This window comes from Zalophus californianus, chromosome 9, assembly GCF_009762305.2.
Source record: "Zalophus californianus isolate mZalCal1 chromosome 9, mZalCal1.pri.v2, whole genome shotgun sequence".
Classification (NCBI taxonomy): Eukaryota; Metazoa; Chordata; class Mammalia; order Carnivora; family Otariidae; genus Zalophus; species Zalophus californianus.
Genome location: NC_045603.1, coordinates 68,127,556 through 68,141,109, shown reverse-complemented (window position 1 = coordinate 68,141,109; position 13,554 = coordinate 68,127,556). Strand labels below are relative to the sequence as shown.

General features: G+C 38.8%; 1 protein-coding gene across 2 annotated transcripts in view; it reads right to left on the bottom strand.

Moving 5' to 3' along the window:
• Positions 1–12,956, bottom strand: part of NELL2 (neural EGFL like 2) — a 389,138-nt gene extending 376,182 nt beyond the window's left edge. Inside the window, exon 1 of one of the 2 annotated variants that reach the window (XM_027595082.2) lies at positions 12,939–12,956. The gene's annotated coding sequence lies outside the window, so the exon portion shown is untranslated. Of the gene's footprint in view, positions 1–11,828; positions 11,926–12,938 lie in introns of those variants that run through there. The other variant, XM_027595081.2, reaches the window with a different exon arrangement.
• Between the last annotated feature and the right edge of the window lie 598 nt (positions 12,957–13,554).

Sequence of the window (13,554 nt, the reverse complement as noted above, 5' to 3'; positions counted from 1 at the left end):
CTGCATTTCTATGATGAGTCTATCCATACCCCTCCTCAATTCATAATATGTAGGGGAATCTTAAAGGGAAACCACATTATCTGTAACTCCCTATCACAAAAATAGGGATTTGACTCTCACTGTTCCAGAAATCTCATTGAATAAAAAGGGTTTGTAAATGCTGAATTTTCTAAAAATAGATGACAAATATATTTTTCATCTCCTCTTAGAGTTTACCCTATTTGCTTGTTGTTCTCTAAGCAACCTCTGGAAATATTACAATTTTCAGTTCATGAGCAGGGAGAGACATTCATTCCTGCCTTAATGAAGTAATTTTAGAAATGAGTTTCACAGACAGTAATAGGGTATCACTATGGACACAAGGGAGGGAGGGACATTCTTTGGCTAACTATGACTCAACATCCACAGTCTTAGGATATTTATGTAACAGGGAGTTCGGCATATATTTAAGACTTCCTCGTGTTCTCATTGCAAATTAAATAAAATCCAAATGCCCGGGTCCCAAAAGACCCACCACCATCTCGACACTGCCTAACTCCAGCCTCATCTCAGACCACTTCCTCGCTTACTACCTGCCCACCATATGTCTCTTGAAAGTGACAACTTACATTTGACTTAGAGACCTTTCCTTTAGCTTTTTCTAATGCCTGGAATATTCTTACCTTTGATTGTCACATAGTGTGGCCTGCCCTGACCATCCTGCCTATATACACATAATATATTACCTCAGGTCTCTCCCATTACCCTGCAGAGCATTTGTTACTATCTCAAATCATTGCTATTTTACAAGTTTATTATCCATCTTTCCCCCCTAGATTGTAAACTTACATGAGGAAAGGGACTTTAATCCTAATTTACCGCTTAGTTCCCAGGCACATAGATCAGTATCGAGCACATACCTGATGCCCAGTTAATAGGTATTAAATGAATGTAAAATTGATGTTGCTCTAATACTTTACATACCTTTTGTTCACTCAACTACATTTATTGTCTACTCTGTGTGAGATAACCTGCTAGGCATTACCTAACAGGAAAATTTAAAAATAGAATTCATCAAATTCCTCAGATCTGGAGGAAACTCAAATCCTAAAGTTATAAAACTTTAGTATTGAACTTGAATGTAGAGATCATCTAGTGAAGCTTCTTTGTCCTGCATAGGAAGGAAGGGACAGAGATAATAGCATCTTGCCCAAAATAACACATTTTTACTGCATTTCTAGAAAAGAAGTTGCTAAGTCAGATCCTCAATGGAATATTTATAGCACTGAAGTTTGCTTCCCAGCAATGAAGTCAAATTTACTACTATAATTATAAACATTATTACTACGATTACCACTACCACTTCCACTGGACCCCTCTATGGATGTGACATAACCCTTTGTTTCCTAAATATGGGAATGACCGTCTCTAAAAACACATACCAAATCCTTTAAATACCAAACAATTAGGTCAATTCAGTCACTCAAATACATAAATTCTGTCGGCTTTTTATCAACTGACAAGACTATCACCTGCTCAAACAAGCTGACAATAACAGGGACTGCAGCCCAAAAGGGTTGAATCGTCAGCACCAAAAAGATATTATCACGTGCCTGGGTGGCTCAGTCGTTGAGCGTCTGCCTTCAGCTCAGGTCATGATCCCAGGGTCCTGGGATCGAGCCCCGCATCGGGCTCCCTGCTCAGCAGGAAGCCTGCTTCTCCCTCTCCAACTCCCCCTGCTTGTGTTCCCTCTCTCGCTGTGTCTCTCCCTGTCAAATAAATAAATAAAATCTTTAAAAAAAAAAAAAAGGATATCATCACATACTGAGACAACGCACTGAATGGATTCTTTAGTGTGGTGTGTAAGTTAAGGCTCGCATTTCTTCACATAGTGCCTGTAACAGAGGGGTCAGTAAATAATGAATTGAGTCTGGTACAAATACTAAGTAACCATCAAGGGCCAGCTGGACAGATCGGATGAATGAATGACTGAAGGAAAGAATGAGTCAGTGGGTTTCTCACTGTGCTTCGCGCCGTGCCAGATACAGCTGAGCTGAGACACGGCAACATTCAGGGGATCAAAGAATCTTTAGGGTTAGGGGTAACTTAGAATAAGCCTTAAGAATTTGATTTCTCTCTGAGGACGTCACTTTACCAAACTTATCTCACCCCGATGTGGAAAATCTCTCCTAATAAATGACACCAAAAGCCCTTCAGGGGTGCCTGGGTGGCTCAGTCGTTAAGCGTCTACCTTCGGCTCAGGTCATGATCCCAGGGTCCTGGGATGGAGCCCCACCGTCGGGCTTCCTGCTCTGTGGGAAGCCGGCTTCTCCCTCTGCCTCTACCCCTCCCCCTGCTCATGCTTGCTCTCGCTCTCTCAAACAAGTAAAATCTTAAAAAGAGAAAAGAAAAGAAGAGAAGAGAAAAGAAAAAAGAAAAGTTCTGAGGGGTGCCTGGGCGGCTGGGTTTGTTAGGCGTCCAACTCTTGATTTCGGCTCAGGTCATGATCTTGGGGTTGTGAGATCCAGCCCCGAGTTGGGCTCTGCACTGGGCATGGAGCCTGCTTGGAATTTTCTCCCTCCCTCTGCCTTGATGCCTCCCCTCTCTCTTTCTCTCAAAAAATAAAAAAAAGAAAGAAAGCAAATCCTGAATTATTCCTTACACATCAAGCACATAATATTTCATATTAAATTGGTAGCCTTCACCAAAGGCTAAGTGATATGGCTGTTACATACACAATATGTTAATGGTTAAAAGTTACATACACAGTGTAAGTTATTAAAATGGTTAACAGGCTCTGGCATCACAGAAACTTGCACTCAGATCCTGGCCACACTTGCCAGCTGCCTGACCCCTGGAACATTATCTCGTATCTCTAAGCCTCAGTGTTTTCATCTGTGAAAGCACAATAGAAGTATCTGTTCCACACTGTTACTGTGTGAATTACACAAATGCTTGCTATGCCTGACACATACAGGACCTTCAAGAAAAGTGATGAGCAGCAGTAGTAATGAGAGTATAAATGGCTTAAATGCTTCAAGCACCAACTAAAGCATGGACGTATCTAATATGTATTCAGCAATTTTAAACTTAACCATGGCTTTCCCATCTACTCACCACTACACAATCCAAATAGGAGTAACGGGATAAAAGTGAACCACAACCTGTCTTCTCTTCTGTAAGAGTTTTCTAATTAGCACATTAACTAATTTACTCCTTATAAATGTGCAAGTCGTAAACACAAACCGTTGCCTCAGACATCGATAATTTAAGTGATTTTATAAAGGTAAATGCATTAAAACTCATTGTAATTAGAAATAATTAAGGATTGCACACCGTAATTTATTTCTCTTCATGTTGGACTTTTTATTTAATGAATTTATGATTCTAACAAGGAGATTATGTTAGAGCATTAATTAAAATCTGTAGTATTTTGGTTCAGTATGCAATTTTCATTAAAGAGACCCAGTAGGTTCAATAAGAATCTCAAAAATAATTCATTCCCCAAATATTTTAAATCTAAGTCTTCTGAACATATTATTATTAGCAATAATCTTTTTGTTTTTTATTTTTCAGAGTTAGTGGGTCAGTAGAAAGTAATGCTGAAATTTTTTCCTGGATAGATCTGATTGAAACTGTGTTTTGCACATAAAAGGGGCTCAGAATCATTATTATAAACTGATTCAACTGCAAATTTATTTGCAAATTTTGGGAAGTCTTAACTTCAAAACAAAACTAAAAAATATTTACAACAAACCAGAGGATGTGATTAAACACCAAAATATTTAGTTAAAAAAAAATCAGTCCTATATCTAAGATGTTTTCCACATGAGGAGAAACAATAACAAAATACCCAGTTAATTAAGCAACTTACTCATTTCAAACACCCAAACTATAAGTAGTACTAAAGAATATTAAAATTTGACTCATAATGCTTTAAAAAATAGTTCATAATTCATAGTTGAGCTAGACTGTGTTTAATGATTTTTCTTCTTCTTAATAAACAACGGTTTAAAGAAAATCAATGCAAAAAAAGTCTATTTTATCTCATTGATGGTAATTATTCATAATTCCTGTTACTGGCTATTCCATGGCTATCCCTATGGACCTCTCTAAAATCAGATAGCAAATCTGACTTATCAAGTGATAATTTTACATTCTTTCTTATATGTACTTTTATATGTAAAGAAATAAGGGGTGGGGGAGAGACTTCAGAAGAGAAAAACCCTGAGCATATAGACTCCAAATAATTGGAAGAACTACAGCGCCATCTTGTGGAAGAAAGTGTCCAATTAGTGAATGCTTTGATTCTATTAGAAAAGAAATGGGATTGAATTCTTGGCCACCAACTCTAATTTCTTTTAATGATATATTATTTTAAAACCTTCAGTCTGGAATGTCTATCAAACAGCAAATGATGCTATTAAGGGGCTAACACATATAATACAGAAACCAGATGAACTATGCCTATTTTATGGATAAAGAAAATACAGAGTTAATATCTTTATTAGAGGTTATCCTAATAAAGAAGGACCCTTTAAAGAGGGTGAGGGATGGGAGATGAATAAAGCTGAAGGTCTTGGTTGTTCCATCCTTCTTTTCAAATTGAAAGGAATAAGGAAACCCTTAACATGACTGCCATGCAGTTTCTGAAAAACTTATTAAGGAAGGATATCCTTTAACATCCATTATCATAAAGCAAAAAAGTCAAGGAGGTGGGAAGGGAAATAGGGTTGGTTGGGTGAAGTCAGAGTGGCACACATCTCTTTCTTTCTTCTTAATTCAATTATCAAAATTTACTGAGAGCCTACAGTGTGCCAAGCACTTGCTAAGCACAGGGAGTAAAAAGATGAATAATACACATAGTCCCTCCCTGACGACACTTAATGACTAGTGAAGTACACAGATCATCTCAAGGTAGAGGAAATGCTCAGGAAGGCCAGTCTGGGAGGTCATCCTATCTGCAGGACACTGAATAGAACTCTGAGGGCTAGAACAGCCCAAACCAGTGGGTAGAACCAAATAGTGAACGCTGCGTGAATCCTATACTCCAACATACTTTTCAAAGTACATTTCAGACTACTGTGTTTCCCATGCAAACCAAACAAAAGCATAGAGTACAGAATTTCTCTTTTGTAGAATTAAACATCCTCCCCTTCTGTGCTCCCCTAACAATTTGCTCATAACTTAATATGGAACTTTACTCCTTATGAATAATTATTAGTAATTATTTACCTGCCTGCTTCTCCTAAGACTGCAAACTTTCTGAAAATCAAGGCTGTCTCACTCACTTAACACCAATCACTTAACCACTTAACACCAACCACAGTGCATATGGGGCACTCAGTTGTTGAACTGGACCAGTTATATTTTACAATAGTATTTGTTTGGCCACAGTGATAAGCTCCTGAGTAAGAATAATGCAGGTATTCCTTAAGACACCCAGACTAGCACTATAAGTAGGGATACCCATTTCTTTCTAAGGTTGTCAATTACCAAACTCTTGTATGGGAGCCTTCAAAACTCCCATCTCCTGAACGAACAATGGCAGTGGATAAAAGAAAATGTGTCTATCTGTGCTTTTAATTTGGGGGGCGAGGGGACTTAAGTAAGATTTTTTTCTAAAATTTTCTAAATATTCTTTCTTTAAGGGAATAAAAATCTAAAGAGGTACTTACGTGACACAGAACTAATGAGAATAAAGCAAGAAAATTAACATTATCCAAGATGACTTCAATCTCCCAGTGTGGTGCTTTTGCTCTTGCTTCCCTCTGCCTCACCCCTGCCCACCCTCAATTCTTAGCTCCCACTCAACCCAACCCCTGCCTGGACTTTATTTTTTATCTAAAATATTAACACCTGATTACAGAAGAGTTAGCAGCAGCCCAGGAGGAGAATTTCTTACAAATCATTAACAAAGAGCATTTGGGAACCCAACTCCTGTCTTACTAGAGTAACTTTTATTTCTCTTTTATTTGGCCACATTTTAGGCACTCACCTCAAGCTATTCACCTCAAAGTGCTTGACAGCAAAAAGAAACATACATCAGTAACTTATAACCAACTGGACATAAAGATCTCTAAAGAAACCACTGTTACATAAGAAATTTAATATGTCCTACACTTGCGGTATATCCGGGGGCTAAAACAGGCAAGACCACCAGTATGGTTATACTATACGAACCTAATTCTCAGCAACTCTATTTTTAAGTGAGGGCCCAGAGTTTTATAAGCTGGTTTGCAAAGAAGAAATGCTTCAGTAGTCATTAAATGAGAGGAAAAATCTTGATGTGAAGTAACAATTCTTTTAGCTCTCTACAGGGTCAAGGATGTAAGCACTGCATTTTAAATATGATACTGCAAATGTGTCTCATTTAAAATGCCATCCAGACTTGTACTCTTATAATACAAAGTGCTAAGCACAGATCTCATACAATCTATTTCTTAACTCTGGCTTTTGATTAAACTAGATAGTTACACAAAAGGTCCAGGCATAGTAGCTGGTACTTAATGGTTTCCTTCCCCTTCCCCTTGCCTTTGGAAGTAAGAGGACTGGGAGCATGTCTCTCCTTTCCTTAGAAAAATGATAAAACCAAAAAAAAAAAAAAAAAAAAAGAAAACAAACAAAAAAAAAAGAAAAATGATAAAACCTCTCTGAATCTCAGTTTCTGTCTGTGAAGGATAGTTACACCACCTCATCCAGTCATTGGAAGGGATAAAAAATATAACCTGTAAATAACTAACTGTAAGTAGTTGCCCAGTAGAAAGTAGCTATTATTAACGCTGTTATTATTTTTTTGAGTGGTTTGGCATAAACTGCATACTCAAACTTCTAACCTTTACAATACTCACTGAAACCCAAATCTAAGTAGACAAACTGTGCTTGAATCTTGTTGGTATTATACAGAAAACCTCAGAGGTGGCTAAGCACCTTTACTATTACAAATTTCTTAAATGCGAGGTTTTTTTTCAGTGTCAGCCTTGGGGTTTTAATAATAAAATTGCATCATCCGTCTATATTCTAGTCTGTTCTTCATTAAAAATCAGTTTCCAAGGAGAAAATCCAATTATGCCAATACAAAATCCTAGGAGTGGTTGACTGAAAAAATCTGAGATCTTGTTGAAAAAGACACAAATGGGTCCTTTAGTAGCTCTGAGGTAGCTAAGTTGAAAATGCCAAGGAAAGTTGTATTTCTGTGGTTGTTATTTTATTACCCTTTCCAGCAATTTTCCCCTTGAATGCTCTTTAAACCTGTAATTTAGGCACACTTTATTCTTTATTGTATTTCAATCTGGGAGGCAAATAACTTCATCAACTTAATCGAAGACCGGGAACCACCAAGAATTCTGGTTAGAGTTCTAGTATTGATTTAGCTCTTAATTTTCCATTAATTAAATTAGGACAATAACCAGACTGCCTTCAGGACTGTGTTGGCAAGAATACTTCTGCTCCATCTTTGATTCTCCCTTCCCCTTTCCACTGCCAGCGTTCAGAAAATATGGAACTGAATTTATCACAGTAAAATGGCTTCCACTAAACAATCTCATATTAAGTAAAATTCAACTTAAAATCATTATAATGGCTTTTCTCTTTCCTACAAACTATGCTTATTCCCTTCTCAACACAGTTCTCATTGCCCCATATGAAACCCATGAAATCAATTTCTCCTGGTTTTGGTCACTCTGATCACTTCTGCAAGCCCAGGAGAGCCTAAGACTGAACTCTGGAGCACTCCATTGTTTTCAAAAACATTTAAAGGTACAAAGGAGAATCCAGGCAAGGAGACTGAGGAGACAGACAGACGATAACTCAAAATAGTATGGTGTCCTGAAGCCAAGTGAAAAAAACCTTCAAGAACTGGAAGTGATCAATTATGTTAAACACTGGTGATGAGCAAAGGAAGATGAGGGCAGGTTACGGATCATCAGACTGGACAGATGGAGGCTGCTGTTGGCTCATACAGGTGTGGTTTTGGTGAAATAAGGCTTGATTCGAATTGTTATAAAAATGGGAGCTGAGACCATAGAGACACTGAGGTTTGCTATACAGGATAGTAAATAAGTTGGTAGCTACCACAGACATAGACAGAAGGGAGATTTCTTTTCCCCTTTTGTTTAAGATTGTTGATTAATATTATAGCACTGATGGCAGAGAAGAAAGGAGACGTGTAATGATGCAAGACACAAGAGAGATAATTATGGGGCGCCTGGGTGGCTCAGCCGGTTAAGTGTCTGCCTTCAGCCCAGGTCATGATCCCAAGACCCTGGGATCAAGCCCTGCATTGGGATCCCTGCTCCGTGGGGAAACTGTTCCTCCCTCTCCCTCTGCCCTTCCCCCCACTCGTGCTTGCTCTCTCTCTTGCACTCTCAGTCTCTCTCAAATAAATAAATAAATAAAATCTTCAAAAAAAAAAAAGAGAAGGAGATAATTATGGCACTACAATTCTTGAGAAAGTGAAAAGAGATGGAGTCCAGTGCACAAGGGTTGTCCCCAAATGCAGAAACAAAGACACTTGCACTGGAGCAGAAGGCTACAGATGTGGGCAGCCTGTTGGTGGAAAAATAACATTATCTTCTGATTATTCTCAGTGAAATAAGAAGCAAAATCATCCACTAAGAGCGAGGAGCAGAGAGGAGGAGTTGGAAATTTGAGATGAAAGAAGAGGGGTGAAATACTGATCCCTGAGAGAGAGAAAATACATCAGTAGGGAAATGAGAACTGTGGTCGACTAAGAATTGCAAATGCTGCACAAAGGTCCACTTGACACAGACAGTCATGAAATTTAAAAGAGATCAATTCGAATAGTTAGGTGCTTTTCCCTGGTGATCAACTATAAACTTGGGAAACATTTATTGACTGTTTATTATGTGCCAACCACTGTTCGAAGCATTTTACTTTTATTAATACCTTTGAGTCCACAACACCCCCATGAGATGGGCACAGATGAGGAACCAGAGGCACAGCGGCATTAGGAAACTTATCCAAGGTCACAGAGCGAGTAAACGCTATCCCAGGATTCAAAGAGTGTAGGTCCAGAGCTCAGACCATTAACCACTGAACTATACCACCTATTTGCAAATAGTTGGGATTAACCAGTGTTGGTTTTCTGCCACTTGAGTAAGGCAGAGGGGAGGCAAGGGACCTGAGGGTGTTTGCAAGTAATTAGACAATGGAACCCAATCTGGGCAGGGAGGAAGTGAGAACAGGAACTAGAGCAGTGGACATTAAAATTGGCTTCATCGGGGGCACCTGGCTGGCTCAGTCAGCAGAGCATGGGACTCTTGATCTCGGAGTCATGAGTTTGAGCTCCACATCAGGAGGAGAGCTTACCTTAAAAACTAATTAATTAATTAATTAATAATAAAATAAATAAAAATGGTGTCACCAATGGATTGGAAGTCCTGGTGTGACTGAAGAATTACCATGGAGGCAGTGAGATGAATGGGATATCAGAACTGAGATTTTGAGGGTGGTATAGTTATTCATAAGGACAAAATCTAAGGTTTGACCAGAAGAATTGGCAGCTAAAGTAAGAAGGAAGGATGAGAAAGAATTGTAAGAGAAAAGATCAAGGAACTAAAACTGGATGGAGTTTCCACATGAATCAGGGGTGGTAATGGAAAGAAGAATGTGAGCTGGGTCTTATCTTCACCAACTGAGAAAGATTGACTAGAAGAGTGGGCAAGGATGAGAGGATGCATAGAGTCAGACAGCCTTGCTCCAAACAGGGGTTACCAACTCGTCCCAGTTTGCCCAGAACTCTCCCAGTTTTAGTACTGGCAATCCTACATCCTGGTCCTCCTTGAGCTGGGGATTCTGTGAGAGAAGGAAGGATGAGGTATTTTGTGGAGGAGGCAATAAAAAGATAATACCTGCTCTATCTCCAGGTCCTGTGTGATGTAGCTGTTAGGAATTTTAAATCATAAAACTGCCATGTGGCGGTCACTACTACTATATTCAGCTCCTCATCTCAGAATGTGAGATGGGAGCTTTGCTCAAATGATCTGCTTTATTTGAGACAAAGGTTTCCAACACATTTTCCTCCCATTTTGTCTGACTTGGTCCCTTAAGGATAGCGATCATGTTTCCGATCTCATTAAACCTAATACGCTCTAAAAGCTATAGCTAATTGTCTATGATCAATAAGTGCTGTAAGTGAATGAATGGGCTCAATGGGAAATATTGCTCAGTTGAGAAAGTCATATCCCACAAAAGAGCCTGAGCACTCAGAGAAGGATTAGTAAGGCATAATCAGCCGACTTTCATGCATCTGCAGCGAGACACAGCTCTGCCAGAGAAGCATCTGCATCCCCCACTCCACTATTTCAAAGGATTCTGGGTCTAAGGTTCAGAGAATCATACTATTTCACAGATAGAAAAAAACATTAAAGATGCTTTAGAAGTTATTAGAGTCATGGCAACCATCTTCTTTGACTAAACTCTTGCATGAATTTTCCACTCAGATTGTGTACTAAATATAGTTTCTGTGTATTTCCAGTTTCACGTGACAGCAAATGCTCTATGATATTTTCTGATTTGAGGACCATACATAGACAAAATTTGTGACATATTAAGTGATTTAAAAATAGCATCTGCACAGAAAAAGCCTGAAAGAATACACTAAAGGTTAACTGAACAATAATCCAAAAGCTGCAATGAGACCACCAGGCTGGTGTGAGCTGCCTTCCAGATCTTTCCTACTTTTTAACCATACATACTCTTCTTCTCTCTCCTTATTCTTGTCACCAAATTTCTCAAAAGCAAATTTGATAATTCTTCAACCCCAATTCACTCCTTGGCTTGCAATCTTTGGCCTATATCCTCTTAGAAGGTCACCAGGGATTACAATGGTAGGCATTTCTGAGAAAATCCCAGTTTCCTATACTTGTACTATTTTGAGCAAAAACAAATAGACTGTGTAAATATGAGCTGATGGTTATACATTTGTTAGTCTCATACAAAATTATAAATCAGAAAAAAAAAAAACCTTGGATAGACCACCTATCCTAAGTTGAGGTTTAAACTTCCATCTCTCCAAGTCAGGACTCAACTCTCCTTGAAATTCTTTTAAAATTCTCTTCCCCAGAATATTTTTTCTCTGAATGTTCCTTCTTTGGTTTTCTTAATTGCTTCTTTTCTTCCTGCAAAGACAGGTAATGCCCAAGAACCTGTATTTGGACTTCTCCCTGCTTTCTACAAGGCTGATTTTTATTAGCCATGTTGTCTACTATTGTGATTTCAACTGTTATTTCAAAACAGAATGTAGCCCAAACCAAATGTTTTAAGAATTCTTCCCAGCAGTTCCAGCTCATTGCTGAACATCTCCACCTGGGTCTCCCACAGTTACCTCACATTCTATCCAAAATTCCATTCAACTCCCTAAACAAAACTAATTCTTCTGATTTCCCTAACTCTGTTAAAGAAGCCACCAACCTCATGGTCACCCAAACTTAAAATCTCTATTTCTAATCCATCCTAGTCATTTAAAAATTTTAACTTATTCTCCCTCACTCTAGGTCTGACAATCAATAGTTCTTATCCACCTCTATGATCATAAAATCTTCTTAATTGCCTCACTGCCTCAGTTTCTCCACCTTCCAGTCCATCTAGAATATTATTTTCAAACTGATCTTCTTAAACCCGGTGTTAGAACCTCCTTTATTCAGAAACCTTTAACAGACTCCAACTGTATGGCTAAAGAAAGTCAAACCTCCCAAAGGGCACCCAAGACCCTTCCAGGCTGTGAATATGTCTCTGATGATATAGCATCTGCACAGAATCTTACAACAGATTCACATCTCTTAGATTCTAAAATCAGAAACAAGAAAGTCATGAATAATCAAAATTACCCTGGAAAAGTCCTTCGACAGGCGCTCCACTGGAGACCACGAGTTGGTTCAGCACAGCCCGTATTTCCTCCAGCATTGGAACAGATTCCTGTTTCTTTGGTTGAGCACCAGATGAAGTAGTTGGCTTGCTTTTAGGGTCCATTTTATATGAAAAATGCATATATGCATATCTTTAAAAATTAGAATCACACTCAGCTCAGTGATATGCTCACACTTGAGAGGCACCCAGAACAGAGACAAACTGAGGGAACCACAGACTCACATGCTTCCTGTCATGCTCACTCCAGGCAATCATTGAGAGGAATGATGGGCAGCATTGCCAGCACTATCTAAATTGCCATTTTTCTCTCTTTGATTTCTAGGATTGTTAGTTTGTTTTGCTAAGGTCATGATCTTCCACTGTTTTGTCCTTTTAAAAGTTATTTAGATACATGCCTTTATTTCCCCCCCGCCGAACTTTGAAGATAGGAATCATGTCATATTCCTATTTGCATCTTTACCACACTTAACACTGTACTGCATCACCCTGTAAATATTTTCTCAGCAAATCAAATTTGCTTCGATTCGTTTATGAGAGTTAAGTGAGTAACAGGGTAGTTTTTAACAGAATATGCCTAATGATAGTGTCATTTCCTATTTTATTAAGAATCTATATCTTTTTCCATGAAAACATATTGGCAAAGTCTTTTCTATTGCAATTATTTAAAAGCAGCAGCTATTTTTTTTCTAAGTAAACTAATCTATTTTACACACAGTAATAAAAAAATATCAGTAAACTCCAGCAGAGGCAGTGAAATAGATTGATATATGCTTGCTATCTATATCTGATGACCAAAATACACATATTAAAGTATATGTAATTTAAATACATATTCATATATATTCCAAAATAACAATAACCTAGAGTTGTTATTTTAAATAACAAGGAAATAATTACTATAATGTCATGATTGTATTAAAATCATGAAAAAAACTGATAGCATCCCAGCATTAGACGATATAGTTTTCCAATGTTATTTAAATATACTCTATGAATATAACTACAAACTTCCTAGAAAATCATAATTATATTACCCTATGTAACCTGAGATTATTACTAGAGCTATTTACCTTGGGGAAGTGTAAGATATCCAGAGCTGCTTCTGGGAATCAGTTTAAATAAATCACCCTGTGCATTTTGGGGGACATACAAAAATAAATTTTGGACGCGCTGCCACATCCTCTAGATACCTGTATTTGATTCTTCCTGAAATTTAGTGACAGAATCTACCCTGTAGCATCCGAGAGGGCACACTTGGCAGGTTTGAGAAGTCATCTTGAGTTGGGGCAGAGCTAGTGACCATGTCCCAGAAGCACTAAAGGGAAGCTATGAGGGTGACTCTAGGTGTGTCACACAGCCTTGCTTCCCTGGGCAACATCTGCCGGACTTTGAGAAAGTTCCTGGGAACATTGATCCCCCAACGAAGGCTGGAGCTTCCTCTGACCGCTAGAGGGCTCCGGGGGATCATTACTGCAGGCCGCCCTCTAGGGGCGGTGGAAGGAAACGGCCTGGCTGTGTGATGAAGTTTACATTCCAAACACCAACCAGAACTGGACCCTGAGGTTAAAACAGAGACACCCAGGCGTGCCTGGGTGGCTCAGTCAGCTAAGCGGCTCCCTTCAGCTCAGGTCATGATCCCGGGGTCCTGGGATCGAGCCCTGCATCGGGCTCCCTGCTCAGAAAGGA